Genomic DNA, 19,317 nt, shown 5'->3' with positions numbered 1-19,317 from the left:
CTGTAGTTGAACAGCTCCTGACTACTGTCCAGGCTGCCTGTGTACGGCTTCATGAGCCATGGCATTAAGCGGTAGGCTGGGTCCCCAAGGATAACTATAGGCTTTTCAACATCCCCAACAGTTATTTTCTGGTCTGGGAATAAAGTCCCTTCCTGCAGCTTTTGAAACAGACCAGAGTTCCTGAAGATGCGAGAGTCATGTACCTTTCCCGGCCATCCCATGTTGATGTTGGTGAAACGTCCCTTGTGATCCACCAGAGCTTGCAGCACTACTGAAAAGTACCCCTTGCGGTTTCTGTACTCGCGGGCTTGGTGCTCCGGTGCCAAGATAGGGATATGGGTTCCGTCTATGGCCCCACCACAGTTAGGGAATCCCATTGCAGCAAAGCCATCCACTATGACCTGCACATTTCCCAGGGTCACTACCCTTGATATCAGCAGATCTTTGATTGCGTGGGCTACTTGCATCACAGCAGCCCCCACAGTAGATTTGCCCACTCCAAATTGATTCCCGACTGACCGGTAGCTGTCTGGCGTTGCAAGCTTCCACAAGGCTATCGCCACTCGCTTCTCAACAGTGAGGGCTGCTCTCATCTTGGTATTCATGCTCTTCAGGGCAGGGGAAAGCAAGTCACAAAGTTCCATGAAAGTGCCCTTACGCATGCGAAAGTTTCGCAGCCACTGGGAATCGTCCCAGACCTGCAACACTATGCGGTCCCACCAGTCTGTGCTTGTTTCCCGAGCCCAGAATCGGCGTTCCACAGCACGAACCTGCCCCATTAGCACCATGATGCATGCATTGGCAGGGCCCATGCTTTCAGAGAAATCTGTGTCCATGTCCTGATCACTCACATGACCGTGCTGACGTTGCCTCCTCGCCCGGTATCGCTCTGCCAGGTTCTGGTGCTGCATATACTGCTGGATAATGCATGTGGTGTTTAATGTGCTCTTAATTGCCAAAGTGAGCTGAGCGGCCTCCATGCTTGCCTTGGTATGGTGTCCGCACAGAAAAAAGGCGCGGAACGATTGTCTGCCGTTGCTCTGACAGAGGGAGGGGTGACTGACGACATGGCTTACAGGGAATTAAAATCAACAAAGGGGGTGGCTTCACATCAATGAGTATTTCAGGCAGGACTTCATGGAGGGTTTCAATAAGAAATGGTGCACCTAAGTTATTGTTCTTATTGAAACAAGCAGGTTGGTCTGGCCTCCGATTGATACGTGGCTAGATTTACCTCGCTGCACCTTCTCTGTGAGTGACTGCAGTGTGACCTAGAGGAATGAGTCCCCTAGACTGGGGGGGGGGGGGAAGCAAATGAGTACAAAACAAATCTGGTCTATTTCTTGTTTTGATACACTCCATCTGTCTTTTACATCTTTGGCTGGCAGCAGACAGTGCAGAAGGACTGCAAGCCATCCACATCTCATGGCTGCTCAGCAGAAGATGGTGCAGTAGGACTGCTAGCAATCCGTGTCACCTGCCTGCTCACCATAAGATGGTTCAATAGGACTGACTGCAGGACTAAAGAGAATGATCTGGTCAAGTCACTCCAAATTTAGTCCCTGCGCCCATGTCTGCCCAGGCACTCCTGATCGACCTCACAGAGGCGACCAGGAGCACCTCGGACATGACTATGATGGCTACCAGTCCTACTGTACCTTCTGCTGCCACAAGGCAATGGGTTGATGCTGCTGTGTAGCAATGCAGTACCACGTCTGCCAGCACTCAGAAGACATACAGTGATGGTTACCTGAGTGGGCTCCATGCTTGCCAGGGTACGGCGTCTGCACAGGTAACTCAAGAAAAAAGGCGCAAAATGATTGTCTGCTGCTGCTTTCACGGAGGGAGGGAACGGGGGCCTGATGATATGTACCCAGAACCACCCACAACAATGTGTCAGCCCCATCAGGCATTGGGATCTCAACCCAGAATTCCAATGGGCAGCAGAGACTGCGGGAACTGTGGGATAGCTACCAACAGTGCAACACTCCGGAAGTCGACGCTTGCCTCAGTACTGTGGAAGCACTCCACCGAGTTAATGCACTTAAAGCATTTTCTGTGGGGACACACACTCGAATATATAAAAACGATTTCTAAAAAACAACTTCTATAAATTCGACCTAATTTCGTAGTGTAGACATACCCTTAGCAACCTTAGATGGGGTTTGAAGTGAAGTTTATTTTTGGAATACACAGAGTATATAAAGTTTCTACTCTTATGCACTTAACTTTATTACAAACCTACTTTTATGACTAGTTTGGAATTAACTAAACTAGATATAAAATTTAGGCATCTACTACCGTTAAGTCAAAACCCTATCATTTCTGCTCTGAAAGCTTTCTTTGCTGTACTCGTAGACATTACGGAAAGCATCAGTCCGAGAAAGATAGAATATCTTAATCCTCGAGGTTCAGCTTTTTAACAGCTAGCATTACCAAAATCAGGTCAAATTAACATATGTCCAGCTTTGGTTACACCCATCAATTTATTTCAGAGAATTTCATCATTGGCAGCCCTGTTCCAAACCTCATTTTAGCCATCAGCATCCCTGAGAATAGATTATGTCCTTTTGTCTGGGTAAGTGAAGATTGATACTGGCAGAAACTGAACGAGAAATCCAGAACAGAAAGGTTACTTCACGAACAAAACAACAAAAAATAATATATTAAGTGATTAAAACAAAAAGCGTGCAGAACATATAACTACAGTATTTTCTGTGCTATTTCATGTTGATTTTGGCAGTTATTTAGCCTAAAAACAGTTGAACTGGCTAAAGTTAACTAATATTACAACCACAAGAGTTTAGAAAGTTTTTTCAAATATTATGAACGTACTTGTTACCCACTGGGTCATTTGAAAATGATCCAATACATTTTGAGAGACTTAGGCCCTCATTTTTTCTGTATCCTGGAGATATAGTTTAAACTATACTAGACATTTCACTTTAGATGCTAGTAGTCTTGGCCACAAAAAGTATGAAAGTGACTTTTGGAAAATATCAAATAGCAAGATAAAAATCAACTTTTTAATCAGCTGGGGTATTTTTCAGTAGCCTGAATGCCAGAGTAAAATAGCCTGAATGTCAGAGTAGACAAAATAGTCTTAGCTCAATTTCTAGCCAAAAGACGCACAAGGGCAACAGAAATTCCTGAAAAATTGCTCTACGTGGTGGAGAGGTAGAATTTAGTCAGCTGTAAAGGGCAGTACATGAGCAATCACAATCAATTTCTCTCTCTTTCTAAGTCTGCAAGTGCATCCATGTGTCCACACATGACCGCAAAACACCAAGGATGAAGTATTCCCCCTTTCCAACATATGGTACACAACCAGCATATACTGTCCGAAAACTGTTCAGGCTAACATGTTTTGCGTGGGCAGTTTGTATTTAAACTTGAACACTGCATAAAACCAAAACCACTGATGAGGCAAGCCATCCCAGCCCAAACCACTTAAACAATAATCTGAACACAGTTTAGTACTCATTATAGGTAGACAGATGGACACACACACTGCTCCGATTAAGTCCTACCAGAATCCAGTATCAGGTCACGCATTTCAGTAATGCGAAAGATCCAGTTAAAGGCCTACAATAGATGCCAAGAGCAGCTCTCAAAGCATTCTTGACTTACACAGACATCAAAATTATAATATTTGCTCAGTGAAGCAGCAAGCTTGCCAGAGCACACACTGTTCTCCCCATTAACAAGTCTGCAAGATGCAAAAACTACCCAGAGAAGCATTACCACAGCCATCAAGTAACATGATAACATTCCTAGTGCCCTAAAATGCCAATAGATGTTCTAATAGTCAGAATACTATAGTTTATTTATGACTTAAATGGGCGAGGAGAGAATAATCATGTTACTAGTACAAAAGCATTGATGGAACGGTCTACCAAACTTCTTCCACTGAAAAAGAGATTAAAAGAAACTACAGTAGAGTCCAATTTTAAATCTGCAGCTTTTTTTGTGAAATGAAATATCAGAACAAAAGGGTCAGTTTAATTAAGTGAAATTAACTAGACTAAGCAAAATAAAGGCTAAATTTAGGAGAAAAAGTCCAGGAGCAGTTTTTCAGTATCTGCAAAAATAAGATAGCTGGTTTAGTAAAAAAGGAAGTGCATCACTCAGATGCCTGAAAGAGAAGGGGTTGGGAAGCGATTAGAGAAACATAAGAGTCACTGTGATCAGGTCAGTTCATATTTAAAAAGGCAGATAACTGACAACTGCTGCTGGGTCACCCCTAGTGAACTCAAAAGAACAGAACAGTGTCAATCCACAAACAAAAATGTCAGAGAGAAGCAAGACAATTTCCAGCATCGTTGAATGGAGATATACAGTACAAGGGCTTGCCTTTGATTCCTGCACGCCAAAGGAGGCAGATGTGCAAGGCTAGAACAGTGCCTTTTGCTGGTTGATGTTGCAAGTTGTTAATCCTTATTAGACATGCCCAAAAGAACACTGCTTTTTTTTATACTGCCCTTCCGGGTGCTGTCATGTAATACAAGCATATAGAGTTTCCACAGAGGAGGATGGCAGCCAAGTTCTTTAAATGGAGTGATGACAAGATTACTAGCTTGCTAATGGTTGTATTCCACAATGTGGAAGTGACAGATATCAAAACAAAAATCCCAAAAGGTATGTCTTTCTACATCAGGGGTGGGCAAACTTCTTGGCCTGAGGGCCACATCTGGGAATAGAAATTGTATGGCAGGCCATGAATGCTCACAAAATTGGTGTTGGGGTGAGGGAGGGGGTAACAGGTTCTGGCTGGGAGTGCAGACTCTGGGGTGGGTCTGGGGCTGCGGGCTCTGGAGTGCAGGAAGGTGCTCCGGGCTGGGATCAAGGGGTTCGGAGGATGGGAGGGGAGATCAGGGCTGGGGCAGGAGGTTGGGGCGTGGGAAAAGGCTCAGGGGTGCAGCTCTGCGCAGTGCTTACCTCAAGCGGCTCCCAGAAGCAGAGGCATGTTCCTTCTCCAGTTCCTATGTGGAGGCGTGGCCGGGCAGCTCTGCACACTGCCCCATCCACAGACACCACCCCTGCAGCTCCCATTGGCCATGGTTCCCAGCCTATGGAAGCTGCGGGGGAGACACTTGGGGCAGGATGCAGAGTGGAGCCCCCTGGCTGCCCCTATACGTAGGAACCAGGCCGCTGTTTCTGGGAGTCACGTAGAGCGGCCCCCGACCCTGGAGAGCTGGAGTAGGGCAAGCCCCACACCCCACTCCCCAGTGGAAGCTCAAGGGCCAGATTAAAATGGCCTGCAGGCCAGTTCTGGCCCACGGGCCGTAGTTTGCCCACCCCTGTTCTACACTGCAAAAAACCTAAACCCACAGCAGCAAGCCTCAGAGCCTGGATCACACTTGACTGACTCAGGCTTGAGTTACAGCACTAAAAATAGCAGTGTAGACATTCCCATTCAGGCTGGAGCCCAGGCACTGAGACCTAGTGAGCAGGGTGGGTCTCAGACCCCAGGCTCCAGCCTGAATGGGAACATCTACGCTGCTATTTTTAGTGCTGTAGCTCAAGCCCAAGTCAATTGACCCAGGCTCTGAGACTCACTGCTGTGGGGAGGTTGTAATTTGTTTTTCCAGTGTAGAAATATCCAGAAGAATCAGTCCACTGGCCCAATGACAGTTCTCTGCAGTGCCACATGAGGAATTCTGGTTCAAATCCTGTTGTTGCTACCTGGGCTGCTATGGGCTAGAATGATGAAGAGGCAACATAATCAACCCTTATCATATGAACTGGCACTTAGGTATGAACAGGCCATCTCCCATTCAACATCAACCTTATAGCTAATCCTTATTTGCACAAAAAGAGTCCCATCTTGTCCTTTGGCTAGAAGGCCAGTGGCTGCGATGAAAAGCCCTTCTGAGTAGGAAAGATGCCTTCTTGACCCTCAGACAGAGGATCTCAGATAAAATTTGGGGGGCTGGTATTTCTGATGGGTTTTTTTGATGCAGTGGGTAAGTGTTCAATCATTCACGGTTGACACTGGCTAGTTAGCTTCTAGCAAAAAAAACCCCTACAGCCCACAATTTGCATATGTTGATATTATAAGCTCCAGTCACATGTACAGTTTTGAGAGATTATATAAAAATAACAGTTTAATACAGTATACAATACAGTAAGACTATACACTGAGCACATTTAAAAGTCTGTATTACCATTTTACCAAGAATTGCCTGAAGGTTGTCTTACAGTAAATATGAAATAACTCATCCTGAAGACTTGGACACTTAGGAGTCAAAAATATAATTAAATTGCAACAATTCTGGAACATCTTTCTGACCTAAAAACAGTTAAATAAGAATCTCTCATTCAATAAGGCAGAACGAATCTATGGGGAGGAGAGGGAAATAGTTTCCTTCTCAGTCTATAAAAGCATACCAATGGCTGCTAGAAAATTCAGAATGTCATGAATGCAAGGATTGGTTACAAGTACAGGTGGTTTTAAGTGAAAAATAAATAGATAGCACCTTGAATTCACAGCAACTTTCATCCTTAAGATTCCTAACATACTTTACAAAACTATACAGCATCACGGATATGCAGTCACATCAGGGATGAAAAGCAGCCAATGATCCGTGCCCACCATATTTCATAGGAGAGGCAGATAGGACTTTTTAAAAAGCACACTCAATCTTACAAAAAACTGCCACTGGATCCTTACTATATACAGAGAGCAGACAAGAACTATGTTTTTTAAAAACAACAAGGAGTCCAGTGGCACCTTAAAGACTAACAGATTTATTTGGGCATAAGCTTTCGTGGGTAAAAAACCCACTTCTTCAGATGCATGGAGTGAAAATTACAGATACAGGCATAAATATATATATTGGCACACGAAGAGAAGGGAGTTACCTTACAAGTGGAGAATCAATGTTGAAGGCCAATTCAGTCAGGAAGTTTGCATCTGAAGAAGTGGGTTTTTTACCCACAAAAGCCCATGACCAAATAAATCTGTTAGTCTTTAAAGTGCCACCAGACTCCTCATTGCTCATGACTGGGGCTCCTATGGGCCTCCACAATACTAAGATAATTTATGTCAAAACCTAAGGCAGATTTTTCTTTTTAAATTAGACTTACTTGTCTGATTGGAAAGTGACTTGACACATAGGGTATAATGTCTACATTGCAATTAAAAACCCAACACTGGCCAAAGCCAGCTGGCTTGGGCCTGGGCTACGGGGCAGTTTAATTGCCATGTAGACTTTGGGTGAGGCTAGAGCCAGGGCTCTAGGACCTGCGAGGCAGGAGGTTCCCCATGCTCGGGCCGCAGCCTGAACCTGAAAATCTAAAGCACAATTAAAACAGACCCTTAGCCAGAGCCCCCACGATCTTACCATGGGTTTTTAACTGCAGTGTAGATTTACCCATAGTCTCACGGGACGTATTCAGGACTATGTCTTAACACTGAATGAAGATTATACATCAAAGATTTAGTAGTTGGATTTTATGTTTGTATTTTGGATAATTTAGAATGAAGGATATAATAATTAGCATGTATTAAATGTACTGATGAATGATTTAACCATATCCTGCCACCCACCCTTTTTGAAAAGCAGAAAGGAATGGCCTAAGGGGCCATTGGTAGAAACGCATCAGGCAGGCTGCCTGTGTCTGAACTGATATTAAGGCAGGAACAGTCCTTTGTTTTAGGATAAGTTTTCATTACAGTATTTGCTATAAGGTCATGTTTAATCTACATTGCAAACCAAGTTGTGTAAGATTCTTTTGTAACCCCTTTAGTCACCATACAACCCTTTCTAAAATGTAATCCTGTCTAAGATTCACTGTAAAAATGTTTGGTGTGAGTAAAGGATGTGTGCATGATTAAGGATGAGTGTGAAAGCCACCACAAATGTCCAGATGGTCAAGAAAAAGTGAGAGACAGCAGGAAAATCAGAAAACATCCATTGTATCGGATGCTAAATGAGTTAACAGCATTGACAACCTCAGAGGTGAGGCAAACACCCCCGAAGGTGAGACAACAAATAAGAGAGAACAGTGAAAAACCCCAAGATTAACACCACTTAAGGACAAAATGACATTGCAAAATCCATAGACTAAAGTGGGAATTTACAAGTATAAAGCTGGGGTCTTTTGCCATAAGACTCTGGGTTCAGTCCTGCAAAGCCTCGGAGCATCAGATCGCGACCAACAGAGCCCAGCTTCTCACTCCTGCTCAGACTAACTGGCCATTAGATTGACTCAAGCTACAACAGACTGATAACTATAAGACCATCTGCATGACCTGTGTGTGTGTGTGTGTGTGTGTGTGACTGAATGCATATGCTTACTCTCGTGTTTTCAATAAACACTGAGTGTTATCTTTTTCAGGGGAAAAGATCCCATGTGGTTTTTATAAGCATAACAAAGATGCTTATCTGTGGACCCGCAGAGTAGGTCTACACTGCACACTAAGCACAGCTCTGTGGGAGGTTTCAGAGTAACAGCCGTGTTAGTCTGTATTCACAAAAAGAAAAGGAGTATTTGTGGCACCTTAAAGACTAACCAATTTATTTGAGCATAAGCCTTCGTGAGCTACAGCTCACTTCATCGGATGCATACTGTGGAAAGTGTAGAAGATCTTTTTATACACACAAAGCATGAAAAATACCTCCCCCCACCCCACTCTCCTGCTGATAATAGCTTATCTAAAGTGATCACTCTCCTTACACTGCGTATGATAATCAAGGTGGGCCATTTCCAGTACAAATCCAGGGTTTAACAAGAACGTGGGGGGGGGGGGGAGATAGGAAAAAACAAGGGGAAATAGGTTACCTTGCATAATGACTTAGCCACTCCCAGTCTCTATTCAAGCTTAAGTTAATTGCATCCAATTTGCAAATGAATTCCAATTCAACAGTTTCTCGCTGGAGTCTGGATTTGAAGTTTTTTTGTTGTAATATCGCAACTTTCATGTCTGTAATCGCGTGACCAGAGAGATTGAAGTGTTCTCCGACTGCTTTATGAATGTTATGTAACCCTTCTGCCCGTCAGAGTTGGCGGCAACAAGGGCCGGGTTCAATATCTAGGGGATTCATTCCAACACCACAATGCAAACCGGCTCGAGCCCCCACCCAGTGACCTGGGACAAATATATCACCACCCTCGCTGGGTGCCTCCAAGAGGCAATACTTCCCCTCTCGCAAGCACATAGTCTGAGTGTAGCAAAAAAGCCTTTTAGTAACAGAGAGAAACAATGTGGCATTATGTTGGAGAAATACCACCAACAGGATTCGTAGCACAACCCATGAGCAAAAAAAAAAAAAAAAACCACCCCAAGCAAACTGGGGCGTGTCCTTTCCCTTTGGTTCTTGAGTCCAGCAACCCCAAATCACCCAAAGTCCCAAAAGTCTCTGTCCCTGGTCAGGGCAGCCCCAGAGTTCAAAAGTTTATCTGCAGAGCTTTACCTCCCAACCTGGGTAGAGATGGGGGCGGGGAGGGGTAAGGGGCACCTTACATGATCTGAAGCTGACCGCCCCACAGCTCCATAGGCCTTCACTCTGCCAGCCGCCCCACGAACTGCTTCACTCCACGTCCCACAAGCAGACCCCGCCATTCAATGAACTGCTCCACCAGCCTGTCCACAAGGCACTCCAGCTGTCCCACGAATTGCTCCACAATATATCTTCAGGCTCCCCCACTACTTAACACAATGCTCAGTGATTTCAGCTCTTAGTCAGTTCAGCTCTTCGGTGAATTCAGCTTGTAGTAGGGTAGCCTCAATGCTGGTGCACCATTAGCCCAAAGTGAGCTCAGCAGCATGTAACTAGACTCCTAATGGAATCAAAATTAGCTCTGATATGCCACAGTGGAAAGAGGAGGAAGTGCAATTAGCATGTAAGGCCATCACCTAGGGGCCCATGCCACCAAGTATTAATACTTGTCCCCAGCCTCTCTCAGTTCACAGAGTTTTGGAACCCATGACCCTTGCCTAGCGACTGCTACTTAGTTGATGGTGAGTCCCTCCATCATAACAAAGGCCAAGTACAGTTCCAAGCACAGTTCCCATAATCAGGGTAATAATTTATTCTTCCTGCCCCAATAACAGAGACACTGGGGATCCCACAGCAGCCAAAGTGACCGTTTGGGCAGCTATGGCCTCATTCTAGGCAGGGTGGGTGTGCCTATGCAAATGAGATCGGCCCCTAAAGTTCTTTTCCGCAACTTGCCACACCTCACCACCAGATGTCAGGGTGGAGCTCATCCTGACACCGCTTACAGTTATAATTCTTGACATCTGATGTGTCCATTTATTCTTTTACGTAGAGACTGTCCAGTTTGACCAATGTACATGGCAGAGGGGCATTGCTGGCACATGATGGCATATATCACATTGGTGGATGTGCAGGTGAATGAGCCTCTGATGGTGTGGCTGATGTTATTAGGCCCTGTGATGGTGTCCCCTGAATAGATATGTGGGCACAGTTGGCAACGGGCTTTGTTGCAAGGATAGGTTCCTGGGTTAGTGGTTCTGTTGTGTGGTATGTGGTTGCTGGTGAGTGAGTATTTGCTTCAGGTTGGGGGGCTGTCTGTAAGCGAGGACTGGCCTGTCTCCCAAGATTTGTGAGAGTGTTGGGTCATCCTTCAGGATAGGTTGTAGATCCTTAATAATGCGTTGGAGGCTGAAGGTGATGGCTAGTGGCGTTCTGTTATTTTCTTTGTTAGGCCTGTCCTGTAGTAGGTGACTTCTGGGAACTCTTCTGGCTCTATCAATCTGTTTCTTCACTTCCGCAGGTGGGTATTGTAGTTGTAAGAATGCTTGAGAGAGATCTTGTAGGTGTTTGTCTCTGTCTGAGGGGTTGGAGCAAATGCAGTTGTATCTCAGAGCTTGGCTGTAGACGATGGATCGTGTGGTGTGGTCAGGGTGAAAGCTGGAGGCATGTAGGTAGGAATAGCGGTCAGTAGGTTTCCGGTATAGGGTGGTGTATATGTGACCATTGTTTATTAGCACTGTAGTGTCCAGGAAGTGGATCTCTTGTGTGGACTGGTCCAGGCTGAGGTTGATGGTGGGATGGAAATTGTTGAAATCATGGTGGAATTCCTCCAGGGCTTCTTTTCCATGGGTCCAGATGAAGACGTCATCAATATAGCGCAAGTAGAGTGGGGGCGTTAGGGGACGAGAGCTGAGGAAGCGTTGTTCTAAGTCAGCCATAAAAATGTTGGCATACTGTGGGGCCATGCGGGTACCCATAGCAGTGCCGCTGATCTGAAGGTATACATTGTCCCCAAATGTAAAATAGTTATGGGTAAGGACAAAGTCACAAAGTTCAGCCACCAGGTTAGCCGTGACATTATCGGGGATCGTGTTCTTGACGGCTTGTAGTCCATCTTTGTGGTGGAATGTTGGTATAGAGGGCTTCTACATCCATAGTGGCCAGGATGGTGTTATCAGGAAGATCACCGATGGATTGTAGTTTCCTCAGGAAGTCAGTGGTGTCTCGAAGGTAGCTGGGAGTGCTGGTAGCGTAGGGCCTGAGGAGGGAGTCTACATACCCAGACAATCCTGCTGTCAGGGTGCCAATGCCCGAGATGATGGGGCGCCCAGAATTTCCAGGTTTATGGATCTTGGGTAGTAGATAGAATATCCCAGGTCGGGGTTCCAGGGGTGTGTCTGTGCGTATTTGATCTTGGGCTTTTTCAGGGAGTTTCTTGAGCAAATGCTGTAGTTTCTTTTGGTAATTCTCAGTGGGATCAAAGGGTAATTGCCGAGCAGCCTCTTGTTCATATTCCGACCTATTCATGATGACAACAGCACCTCCTTTGTCAGCCTTTTTGATTATGATGTCAGAGTTGTTTCTGAGGCTGTGGATGACATTGTGTTCCGCACGGCTGAGGTTATGGGGCAAGTGATGCTGCCTTTCCATAATTTCAGCTCATGTACGTCGGCGGAAGCACTCCATGTAGAAGTCCAGTCTGCTGTTTTGACCTTCAGGAGGAGTCCACCTAGAATCCTTCTTTTTGTAGTGTTGGTAGGGAGGTCTCTGTGGATTAGTATGTTGTTCAGAGGTATGTTGGAAATATTCCTTGAGTCGGAGACGTCGAAAATAGGATTCTAGGTCACCACAGAACTGTATCATGTTCGTGGGGGTGGAGGGGCAGAAGGAGAGGCCCCGAGATAGGACAGCTGCTTCTGCTGGGCTGAAAGTATAGTTGGATAGGTTAACAATATTGCTGGGTGGGTTGAGGGAACCATTGCTGTGGCCCCTTGTGGCATGTAGTAGTTTAGAAAGTTTAGTGTCCTTTTTCTTTTGTAGAGAAGCAAGTGTGTGTTGTAAATGGCTTGTCTAGTTTTAGTAAAGTCCAGCCACGAGGAAGTTTGTGTGGAAGGTTGGTTTTTTATGAGAGTATCCATTTTTGAGAGCTCATTCTTAATCTTTCCCTGTTTGCTGTAGAGGATGCTGATCAGGTGGTTCCGCAGTTTCTTTGAGAGCGTGTGGCACAAGCTGTCAGCATAGTCTGTGTGGTATGTAGATTGTAATGGATTTTTTACCTTCAGACCTTTTGGTACGATGTCCATCTGTTTCATTTGGAAAGGAAGATGATGTCTGTCAGCATCTGTACAAGTTTTTTCATGCAGTTGACAAATTTCCAGTCGGGCTTGTGGACCCAGAGTTTCCAAGCCCACATTTGAGTGTCCACACAGCACTGTAAACCAAGGTTTAAAATTGCTGGACCTGGGTCTCACGTGCTAACGTGTCCACACTGCACTGTACAAACCTTCTAACTCGGGTCTGAAGCTTGAACTATGTCCGAAACTACACTGCTTGGACTCAAGTCACAGTAGGACTCAGGCTCTGACCCTCCATTCCAGCAGAATCCTAGGACCCAAGTCAAACTGACGTGTGTGTGGACAGAAGGGGGACATGGACTCAAACCTAAGTCAGAGCCTAGACTTAGTGTGCAGTGTAGATGTATCTTTAGGTGCGTCATCTGAAAAGGAAGTTGCTTGACTGCATTTCTACACTAGTAATTTCAACACCAATAGTCAGTTTACAATTTTTTAAATGGTTTCAGAGTAACAGCCGTGTTAGTCTGTATTCGCAAAAAGAAAAGGAGTACTTGTGGCACCTTAGAGACTAACCAATTTATTTGAGCATAAGCTTATGCTCAAATAAAATGCTCAGATAAATTGGTTAGTCTCTAAGGTGCCACAAGTACTCCTTTTCTTTTTGCATTTTTTAAATGAAAGCTTAGGTCCTCAAACAGTTTAGTTGTTCTTTTAAAAGTGCACCAAAGCACAATAGACCACCAACACTCGTTTGCCACAGATTGTTTCATAAATATGCCTTTCCCCATCTCAAAAGTGGTCCTATGCACAAGACCTCCCCTAGCTCTCTTCTGAAGAAAGCCTCATTTGAAGTTTCTAGGACATGCCCTTTCTGAGATAAAACAGAGCACCAAACTACAACAAAGATGCATTATCTGGCCACACACACCATCTGAAATGTCAGGTTTCAAAGTAACAGCCGTATTAGTCTGTATTCGCAAAAAGAAAAGGACCGCTTGTGGCACCTTAGAGACTAACCAATTTATTTGAGCATAAGCTTTCGTGAGCTACAGCTCACTTCATCGGAATGCATCCGATGAAGTGAGCTGTAGCTCACAAAAGCTTATGCTCAAATAAATTGGTTAGTCTCTAAGGTGCCATCTGAAATGTAAGGATCATCGGGGGGGGGGGTTCTGGCAGAGAAACTGGGTGGACAGGCAGACTGTGGGGCACAAGTTTATAACAGCAAGTCAACTTTTGAGATATGGTTTTCCATAGCTTTTCAATTTCTTGCAGTTTCCTTGGGGGAAGGAAGGCTATTCAAAAATATTGTAAAAAAATTATGACAACCTCCTTAAACATAAGTCCACGAAGCAGTGTATGACCTGTAAGCAACAGCTTTTTCTTCTTTTCCCTTTTTTTGGTGGGGTCGGAATTGTTTGGGTATTTTTAAATAAGAAAGAGCAAGCTTCTCTCCTACTACAATAGAGCACTCTAACGGAGCACCTTCTGTCATGCCTACAGGATCCAGAATCAGCAAGAACCAGCACTGTCTTTGTAGAGTCAATTATTCAATTAGCAGAACACAGGTGGGGCAGTTACAGGAATTACCATATGCTTACTGCAGTTTCCATTTGAGTCACCAGTCTCATGACTGATTCTGCAGTCTTTCTAAACGTGTAATTTCCACTGAAGTTAATGGGAGTGATACAGAGAAGGGGACTATATCCCTCCCCAAGTATTTAATTCATGTCATCACTAGCTCCATTAAAAACGTAACCTACTAAACTAGTAACTTTATATCAAATCTAATCTGTACTTTTCTGGACTCAAAGATTCAAATATCCAGTACCACAACCCAATGAGACAAAAAGGTTGTGTTTTTTTTAAATACATTAAAATGAAAGGTGATCTGCAAGTGTTTTCTCTGCAGCCACACCACCTTCATACTGTAATAGGGTTGCACCTGATCAGTATATAAATATAAATGGGACACCTTCAAAGAACGCCAACTGCTGCAAAAAGCAGTGTTAGTGATTCCTAGAGGATGCGACCCTCTTCCCTTTGAAGCAATGCCACAGAACGGCCAACGGCTCAAGCATAAGTTATTAGACCCAATACACTAATAAGGTAAGAAATAGGGTATCCAAAACTGAACCACCTGATTAGTCTCAAATTAAGATAGTGACTGGAGAACATGTGCCTGTCCAAAAATGTGGAAAATTGGGTTTCAAAAATTGGACCTCTGGAATACAAGCAAAAAATCTGGATACCAAGATAGTGAATGAGGTAATCATCAGAGTTGATTTCATGATGGCTCATAACTGTAATAAATGCCAGGAAAGCTGTCTTATAAATTCAGTCTGTGGAAATTCCCTTTAAAGATGATCCGCAGGTGAGACAAATGATTTGGTAAGCAACTGGTTTGCTGCAAACAAACTGTCCTGACACCAGGGGCAGACCCCATAACAGCTGTATGCTGTAGTAATTTTCCAGCAAAAGGAAAGAAGGGGAGTAGTTAAAACTTGCTCCAAGACCTGGAGTCCCAGAGGGAATCTTGGCTGTTTAAAGTTCTTGTGGATTTGAAGCAGAAATGGATTCCTGTTTGCTTGCCTCACATCTGTCACAAAACAGCAAATGGTGTACAAAACGTGAACCAGAGGATCTAGAAGATGCTCGTATAAAAGAAAACTATAGGGGAAAAGAAGTTAAAGGTGACCGGCCAGAGTTTGTATTGGACTTATTCCAGCACTGTGTTGTACCCTTAAATGAGGTACAGCAGAACAGTCTAAGAGACTTTCTGGTTAGAAATCTGGGAATGTTCTTCTGATCCAACCAAGAAATACATCATGCTGCAGTGGTCCAGCACAAGACTGATCTGGAGATGGGGAGGAAACTGCCAATTAAACAGCCCTGTCACTGTTTACTAGTAGCAAAGAGGGAAGGGGCATTATAGGCCATTGAGGAAATGTTGAAAGCTCAATTTTACCCTCCTGACAACAGTCCTTGAACCTTATCCATAGTTCCGGTTAAGATAAAAAGGTGGCAATACCAGATTGTGTGAACTATAGAAAACTAAATTTCGTCCCTTTAAAGGATCCTATCCGTTACCACAAATGGACGATATCCTAAATGCAAGTTCAATGTGATTTTCCCCACTGGATGTTAGAAGTGGGTACTGGCAAGTAGAAGCAGATCCAAAGGACAGTAAAAAGATTGCTTGCACAGCAAAACAAGGCATGTGGCAATTTAGAATGACGACTTTTGGCTTGTGCAATGCACCTGCCATGTTGGAGAGGGTACTTACTCCATGCACACTCAGCCTGCCTATTATGATGTCTTGGTGTATGCTAAAAACCTTTGACCAGGAAATGTTACATTTAGATGTGATAAGCAGAAGTCTGTCAACTGGAAACTGAACCCAAAGAAACATGAGGCATTATTAAAATAAAAACGGTAAATTTGTTTTGGGTACAAGTGACGGGGACATTTCCACTCAAAAAAACAAAATAGACGCTGTATGGAACTGGCCAACTCGCCAGACACAGATACAGAGTTTTGTAGGACTCTGATCCTATTACAGAAGGTGTATTTGTGGGTTTGCCAATATTGCAAAACCACTGCACAGGTTGGTTCAAAAAGGGAAGCTATTTCAGTGGTCAGCAGAGTGTGATTTAGCATTTTTTAAGTTGAAAAAGGCCTTCCTTACACACCCAATAAAGGACTGCACCTGCCTTAGCCTACCTGATTTTCAAAAAAACATTCATATTGGGTACACATGCTAGCACTTACAGTTTGGAAGCAGTATTGACACAAGAACACAAAGGACTTGAGAGGGTCATTGCTTATCACAGCAAAACTCTAAGTTCTTCGCAGAAAAAAATTCAGAAAAAAGTCATTCCCCAAAAGAACTCCTAGCAGTGGTTAAATCTACAGAATATTTTCACTACTATATATAGATGGGTCTAGAATTCTAAACAACCTTAACAATTTAGAGAATTGGTCTGAAATTCAATAGAGACAAGTGCAAAGTTCTACACTTAGGAAGGGGGAAAAAAATCAAATGCAACTACAAAAAATGGGAATAACTGACTAAATGGCAGTGCTGCTGAGAAGGATCTGGGGGGCTTATAGTGGGTCACAAATTAAATGAATCAACAATGTGATGCAGTTGCAAAAAAGGCTAACATAATTCTGGGGTACATTAATAGAAGTGTCACCCGTAAGACATGGGAGATAATTGTTCCATGCTAAGCAGCTACAGATGAGGCTTCAGCTGGAGTACTGTGTTCAATTCTGGGTGCCACAGTTAAGGAAAGATGTGGATAAATTGGAGAGAGTCCAAAGAAGAGCAACAAAAATGGTTAAACGTTTAGAAAACCTGACCTATCCAGAAAGGGTAAAGAAAACTTGAGAAAGTGGGTCTTGAGAAGAGAAGACTGAGGGCAGATCTGATAGGTCTGAAAATGTGTTAAGGACAGTTATACATAGGACAGTGGTCAATTGTTCTCCTTTGTCCACTGAAGGTATGACAACAAGTAATGGGCTTAATCTGTAGCAAGGGAAATTTACGCCATGTCTACACTAGTGAGCACAGAGCGGCACAACTGTACCGATGCAGCTGCACCACTAAGACTGCTCGTGTAGCCACTCTATGCCAATGGGGGAGAACTCTCCCGTCCACATAATTAAACCACCTCCAATAAGTGGCAGTAGCTATGTCAGCAACATAGCATGTCCACATTGGTGTTTCTGTAAGTGTAACTTACGTCACTCAGAGTTGTGTTTTTTCACACCTGAGCGACATAATTTGTACTGACAAAAGTGCTAGTGTAGACATAGCCTTAGGTTAGATAATAGTAAAGACAGCCCTCCTAGTTAGAAAGTTACATTCTGGAGTAATAGGCTTCCAAGAGAGGTTGTGGAATCTCCTTCATTGGAGGTTTTTATGAACCTTTAATCCTGCTCCCTGAAAGAGGAAGTTACAGCAAACGAAGGCCACAACTCCTAAAAGACAGAATCTACACAAGAATTTAATTAACTTTAACTTCACATCTTTGGTTGATTTCCTGAGTGTCCCTCTGTAGACAAGCTCTAAGAGTGGAAGAAAAATCAGATTCCACCCCAAGACAGATAAGGGAAAGAGGTCAAACTTCTGGGGTGGGTGCACTACACTGCAGCCTATGTCGGCAAAACTTACGTTGCTCAGGGGTGTAAATATTCCACCCTGGAGCGACATTAGTTACACCAACATAAGCAGTTGTGTGCACAGCGCTATGTTGGTGGAAGAGCTTCTCTCACTGACATAGCTTATGCCGCTCGCAGAGGTGGGAGGGGTGGGGTTTATGCCAATGGGAGAGCTCTCTCCTACCAACAAAGAACATCTGCACCAGATGCACTGCAGCAGTACCGCTTGTATCAGTGCAGCTGTGCCGCTGTAGCTCTGTATGTATGGACGTACCCTAACAGAGACCAGAAAGAGGAACAAGGCTCAGTTGGTCCTGTAACCATGACTCATACATACAGGAATGAGACATGGGAGCTTTAGGAAAGGGACTGGAGGCTTGAAATGTTAGCAGCGTCCCAGTGAAGATTAATTAGCACTCTAAATTCAGGCAAATTACCCAATTTGCAATCACAGTATGGTAACTGCAATTACAGGTTAGAGACACAATTACATGCCTAAGGCCTGGTCTAGAGTACAAAGATTGTAGGCATAGCTTTGGCAGCTAGGGGTATAAAAATAAGATTAAAAAACCCATCTCCTAGCTGACACAGCTCTGCTGTCAAACCTAGGTGTAGACGCAACTATGCCAACAGAAGAGTGCTTCTGTCAGGATAGCTAGTACGGTTCAGGGAGGTGGTGTAGCTGTGCTGACCGAAGAACTCCTTATGCAGGCTGCACCTTACCCTACGAGGCTCTGCCAGCATAGCTATCCCAGTAAGGCTCTGTAGCAGAAACAAGCCTTAAGTTACCTGAAACTTGAAAGGTCCACATTAGACTCAGAACTTTCACTCCATTGTGACAAACAGGAACAATCCACACATCTTTGAACTGTTTTAGGCTATGAAAGCCGTGCTACACTTCACATTTGGAAGGTTACACAAGGTTTATATTATAGGTATCACAGCTAGCGAAGCATATTTGGTTAAGGTTGTCCCACACTTTCCATTATAAGACTCTGTTTTCAGTTGTTTATAATTCTGCCACACTAACATTTCACAAATTTTTTCATGCCTGGTGTTTTGCCTCAGGCTTAACGTTTTTTGGCAAATTTCAGCAAAAGTTGTTCAGATGTTTCTCAAAATGAGCATAGGGAAACACTGATTCTTGCCCATGTTAAAAATTCTTATAATTGTCTTCTTGAGAACCCCTATCTCCTAAATGCTTTGGAGCAGAGACTTAAAGTTGTCTTGATCAAGTTATGTCTCTGAAAATCTTCCTTTATACATGCTGAGTAGAGAGTTGTTAGAGTTCAGCAACTAAATTCTCTGAAGTTCTGTCTGAAAGCAGAGAGAGTTCTTGTTGAGAGACTTCCCTCCTATGCTCCCAATGCTTCCTCCCGCTCATGCACCAAAGCAACAACAAAGAAGCAACAATGAAGAGAGGTGATGAACCAGGCCTGGGTGTGGTAGTGAAGGTTGAGAAGAAAAGACTAATAACGGACCAGGCTGAAAGGGACAGGGGAATAAGGGTCTGTAACCACTTGAGTATACTCCTCTCAGAATCTGGAATAGAACCTAGAATCTCACAAATCTCAATATTCCTCTGCAGCCAGCAAAACCCACTGGCAAAATGTATCATCTCCATTTAGTGA

The 19,317-nt window shown here is 44.0% G+C and overlaps 1 protein-coding gene across 4 annotated transcripts in view; it reads right to left on the bottom strand.

The window, feature by feature from the left end:
• Positions 1 to 19,317, bottom strand: part of LPGAT1 (lysophosphatidylglycerol acyltransferase 1) — a 129,748-nt gene that overhangs the window by 99,689 nt on the left and 10,742 nt on the right. The window lies entirely within an intron of this gene.

This window comes from Lepidochelys olivacea (genome assembly GCF_965140295.1).
Source record: "Lepidochelys olivacea isolate rLepOli2 genome assembly, chromosome: 3".
NCBI lineage: Eukaryota > Metazoa > Chordata > Testudines > Cheloniidae > Lepidochelys > Lepidochelys olivacea.
This window is presented reverse-complemented; position numbering and strand designations above follow the sequence as displayed.